The sequence below is a fragment of the Lactuca virosa genome, chromosome 6, assembly GCF_052849685.1.
Source record: "Lactuca virosa cultivar CGN04683 chromosome 6, Lactuca_virosa_CGN04683_v6, whole genome shotgun sequence".
In the NCBI taxonomy this organism is placed as follows: Eukaryota; Viridiplantae; Streptophyta; class Magnoliopsida; order Asterales; family Asteraceae; genus Lactuca; species Lactuca virosa.
This window is the reverse complement of record NC_136431.1, coordinates 19317287-19323094: the sequence shown is the minus strand read 5'-3', so window position 1 is coordinate 19323094 and position 5808 is coordinate 19317287. Positions and strand designations below refer to the sequence as shown.

The window sequence follows — 5808 nt, the reverse complement described above, 5'->3', positions numbered from 1 at the left end:
TAGGGTTTGGGACTTGGAGGCTAGAAATGAGGCCAGCTTATGGGGGTTAAGGTGTTTAATTAGGGTGCAAAGTCCCGATTTTAGGGTGGTCCTCCCCAACTCGTCGAGTTGGTATTCCAAAACGCGCGGTCCTTCATTCCAACACGTCGAGTTTTCATCCTTGAACTCGACGAGTTGGCTTCTTAAGTTTTTCTTTCCTTAATTTGTCTTCTGGATTTCGGGTCTTACATAGAGGGAGGTTGGTATTTGGGACAATACTCTCTTTTAGAAAGACATTTAGCGTGGAGACTTATCTTTTTTTTAACGATTGAATATTATAAAAGATGCTAGCAATAAGCTAGCAAAAACCAGGAACAATTACATCAAAGTATTTAAAAAAGAATTTTGAAGCCACAAATTTCAATCTATGTTTACCTTAAAAGATATATATCCAAACCTTTACGCCTTGGATATTAATAAGAATTGTTTGATTAAGAAGAGGGTCCATACAAGGGATTGGTCTTGTCGGTTAAGGAGGGTAGTAAAATCACTCAATTTTCCCTTTTAATGGATAGGTTAAAGAACTTTTAGTTCTCGAATAGGTGCGGCATGTTGAGATGGACGGGTGATTTGTTTCAAAATCGATTAACTACTCTACCTAACCTGGTTAGTTGAAGGGAGTGACATCGAGTCTTTGTCCCTTTTGTAGGTGCACGAAGGAAAGTAACGACCATTTGTTCTTCTCTTGTGATTTTGTTGTGTTGCTTTGGAGGTGGATGTCTAATTAGTCAAGAATCTTCAAGATTTTGCCCTCTTCTTGCTCTTGTTTGCTGGAAATGCTCAACGAGGGTAATATAGGTAAAAATCAGGAAAAGTTGTTGTTGTCCCTTGCCTATTCGGTGTTATGGTTTATTTGGAAGGCACAAAATTGCATTCGCTTCAGGAATGAAAGGCGAGCTATCATGAATTCATAATGTTGATGGATGATATTAGTATTAGCATATTTAATTGGATAACAAATAGTTCAGAGCTTTGTACTTTTAATTGGTTTGTTTTGAACTTGTCTCCCCTAAATTTTGTTGTAGTTTGACTCGAGCTTCCGCTTAAATATTTTTCTTCTTTTATGAAAATATATCTTTTATCGCCGTTAAAAAAAACAATAAATAACCAATTTAACTTTTAACTTTTTAATGCATTAAAAACATTGTTTTTTTTTTTGCTTTGACCATTTCTTAGAGAACAAAAAAAGTAACATTGCAACCTCCAAATAAATGGCAAAAGGTGAGTTGGCCTAAGGAATAAGGATGATGAAAGGGATCCACACGGACTCTCTGGTTTGAGTGTGAATAACAGTGGGTTGACTTTTTAGATTAATCAATTAAATTGTCCGATATATACTATTTTCCAGAAACAAAATAACAATATATCTTATAAACTTTTTGACAATATTTTTAAACAAAATTCAAAATACAAAATTTACGGAATAAATAGGTGTAAATTTGTATATATTATACAAGTTTTTAGGAATTAAGGCCGGAGGAAGTGGCTCGCGAGCCATGCTCGCCTCCAGCTTGCTAAGAGTGCTAAACTCATTCCCTACAAATGTGTCAAAGTCCTCGCCAAAACAAAGTCGCCAGCCTCTTAGCATGAGGAAAGAGAAAGAGATTGAGAAATAAAGTTCCTGATTGGTTAATTTTATTTTTCTGTTCTTTTTTTTTTCAAAATATAAATTACAAAAAATTAAATGCCACCACTCCCTACCTTTTTGTTACCACTCTCTTCATCCTATATGGCTAAAAAAAAAAATCTTATGTGGCCTTAAAAAATCTTATATTGCAACATGCTAAAGATGTTACTGACTCCCTTCAGCCTAATAGGTGTAAATTTGTATATATTATAAGCTTTTACACATAGCATATCGTATTATAAAATGATTATTATTTTTATAGATAACATATTCCATTGTAAAAATGATTATTTGTTCATTTAATCATTTATATTGTTTAGGGGTACAAAAGTCAATCTCGTGAAATTCCAAATTGAAAAGACTTAGACCTTATTTTTGCCTATAAATACCCCCCTCCCGAGAACAAATTAAGACATCGAAGAAATTTGAGCCCCTACCAACATCATCCATTGATAATTTGAAGCTTTTACAAACCTCTGTTCTTCCCGTTTCACTGAAATTCACAATCATGCAAGAAAACACCCGTAATCCATTCGCTGTTGATTTAATCAGTGATTCAGTTCGATCTTCATTGTCGAATTTAATCTTAACAGGTGGGAATACAAGCACCTTCGATTCAGTCTTTTCTCACTGTTCATCATCGTCATCATGGGTAGAGGGAGCTACGATAGGGTCTTCAATGTATCTCACACAGAGAGATCTCATCCTCAAATTCACAGACGAATTCGAAATAAAATCCCCAATTGGGTTTTCTCATCAAGCGAGCAATTTATACAAGAAGAAGTTGTATAGAGGGGTGAGGCAGAGACAATGGGGTAAATGGGTGGCGGAGATCAGACTGCCGCGGAACAGGATGAGAGTATGGTTAGGAACATACGAGACGGCGGAGATGGCTGCCTACGCTTACGATCGAGCTGCATATAAGTTACGTGGGGAATACGCGCGTTTGAATTTTCCTAACGTGAAGGAGTCGACGTCGTTGGGGTTGATCGGAGACGAACGTAAGTTGAATGCTCTGAGGAGCGCTGTGGATAACAAACTAGAGGCGATTTGTCGAAAGGTTAGGAGAGAGAAAGCTCAAAAGAGGGAGGAGAGGAAGAAGGTTACGGTGGTGGGGAATTCAGGTGGTGGCGATGAGAGTTTCAGCGGGAGTGATATGGGGTCATCCAGTGTTTCGGAAGATGGGTTTTTGAAAGGTGAAAATTCTCCATCGGGAAGTACTTTTTCCGGTGAGTTGACTATGGCGGAGGAGGCGGAGATCGGTGGTTGGTCACTCGCGCGGATGCCTTCTTATGATCTTGATTCCATATGGGAAATACTTGCTAATTAGGACTTAAGGAGTGATAAAATATGAAATATCACAACTTATTTTCACTTTTGACTTTTGAGGGTGTCAACGGTAATACTTATACTTTTGGTTAGAAAATTTTGTTTAATTATATAAATATAATTTTCATCTATACATAAAACTTCGACTTTTGTCTTTTTTTAGTTGTTATTTGGATAAAATTATGGCCCAAATGTTTAAAAGTAATAACAAAATAAATTTTTTGAAAAAAGAAAAATCATTTTCATATTGTTGATTTGATTATACATGAGCAAGTTTCACAAAATAAGATACTTAGAACCTTTTTTAAGTATTGCATGTAGGGGTATAGGTGTTAATCTAATCAATCTGATTGGGTTTTAGATTAATCGGGTCTGATTAGTTGGGGGTTAAAACTTAAAAGTAATTCGTCCTAAACACTATGTGTACTCATGGCTAGATGGTTGCTTGGTGAGCAAATGGAAAATTAAAAGAAAGATTATGAAAATGCAAACAATAAGAACTCCTCTCTTAAAACTAAGAAATCTTGATGCACAAAGTTATTTTTTTCTTTTCGATATTTACTGAAAGTCTTATTTTGCATTAACAGTGTGTTATTTTATTGATCAAATTTTAAAAGAAAATAGGTACTAGTGATTAAAAGAAAATAGGTACTAGTGATTAATCGTTTTGTAGGATGAATAACATGTACAAATTGGAATTGATTCTTTTATTTACCTCTCCCTTTTGGGATATTATATAAGTTTTTGATATATAGATAAGGTAAAAGTCCTTAAAAGATTTATGAAATGTTAAGAACCCAATCTTTATCATTTTTAAAAGGATGTCCAAAATATCGAAACTGACCATTTTCGTCCCTGTGGTTTAATAAGATAACATAAATGGTTCATGCCAATTCACACAGGGTCGTAATGGTCATAGTTCAAAGTTGTATAGTTTGGTGTTTGTCGTATCTTTCATTTTTTGTTAAGCATTACTCCATATATGTTGATGATGCAATGGCTACAATCTTCAAGGAGCATAAGAGTCCATTAAACCCTTTTAATCGTGGGTTAATTCTATCTCCTTTCTCCAACTTCAACTCTTCTGTGCATCTCTGTCCTTGCTGAACCAGGTAAGCTCTTTGTAATTCTTTTCTTTTTTATTAGTTTTCTTACAAATTTCATTGTTACAATTGATTTAATATGCATGTTAATAGCAACTTACTATCTATATTTCTTTTTGAACTTCGGATGATCTAATTGTTTTTTTAGTTTTTTTAAAACCTTATGATGCTGAATGTAACATATCCCAGGTGAAATTTTAAAATCATGATTGATAATAACAGCCACTGCAGTAACTTTGATGATTTTACCAATTTACCCTCTTAATGGTCAAATAACACAACTTTGAAATAATGTCTCCTTTTGTCTGTCTTCCTTCTTTGCACTGCTTCCAAAAAATCAAGGATAACTACTTTTGTTTGTGGATGACTGTCAATAACCAAGTTTTAACTGTCACACAACAACAAAAAAAATTCAATATATTTCACTTCCATAATTGGGTTGACTTCAGACGAAAAATGTCCTAATAAGAAAAAAAATTAGAAGTACAATGTTATGATTGGCTAACATTTTTAAGCTTAATGTCTTAATTTGAGGGAAAAAAATAAGAAACTACAATGTTGTAATAAACATACATGAAGGTAGAATGATGTAATAAACAAATATTACAAATTTGGTTCATATGATGTCGTTTTTTTGGTTTAGATAAAAAAAAAAGTTTTTTTTAATGTTGGTCCCTAAGGTGTCATTGATTTTGGTCCCCAGATTGTTACACCTAAATGAGCCGCTTTAAAAAAATAAGACCATTTTGGCCTTAGAGAGACCCCAAATAGTTGGTTTTGCTTGGCTTTTCTTTGTAGAATATTTGCAACCACTCTTTTTAACTTCAACTATTCATCAACTTTAAGAATTTTGTGTTATTTTGGACGTGATTATATGTAAGAAAAAAAAACGTAGAATCACATCTTTTATTTTGAAGTTACTTTTACTTTATAAAAAACCATGAATTGTTATTATGTTTTTCTTTTTTTTAACCACATACATTATACTTACTTTATTCATTATATGTAAAAATGTTATTTTCAATATGCATAATTCTTACATGTTTATATTAAAATTTTATTTTTAATAAACTCGTATAGTCTACGGGTCTCACACCTAGTATATATAAAACTTGTATTTTATTTTTTTTAGTTGTTATTTGGATAAAATTACGGCCCAAATGTTTAAAAATACTTAAGAAAATTATGACGTGTTTGAGAATATGTAAAGAAACGTATACAAGTGCAGTTTCACAAAAGATATTTTCTGGAAAAAAAATCATTTTCATATTGTTGATTTGATTATACATGAGCAACTTGAATTTGTTTTTAGTATTGCAAGTAGGGTTAGAGGTGTCAATCTAATCAATCTGATTGGGTTTTGGATTAATCGGATCAAAGTTAATTGGGGGTTAAAAATAATTCATTAGAGATCCAACCCTATTAAGCTAGGGTTAGTAGGTTCGGGTTAGTTGGGTTAATTATAAAATAGCCAAAAATTAAGTTGTGTTGTCACGGGACACGATATAAACCAATATTAAAAAAATTCGTTTGAACCAGTCGGTTGAATTGGTCGGACCAAAAATAGGGGATGAGAGCGGTTCAACAACAACCGGTTTTATGTCACTTTCTATATTGGATCTAACCGAACGGTTTCTTCAAAAACCGGGTTGAACCATGTGTGATAGAACCGATAAAAAAAATCATTTGAACTAGTTTATTGGACTTAAA

General features: G+C 33.3%; 1 pseudogene; it reads left to right on the top strand.

Annotated features, from left to right (window-relative positions):
• The first annotated feature begins 2090 nt into the window (after nt 1–2090).
• On the top strand, nt 2091–3151 carry LOC145118789 (ethylene-responsive transcription factor ERF061 pseudogene; annotated as a pseudogene).
• Nucleotides 3152–5808: the final 2657 nt, after the last annotated feature.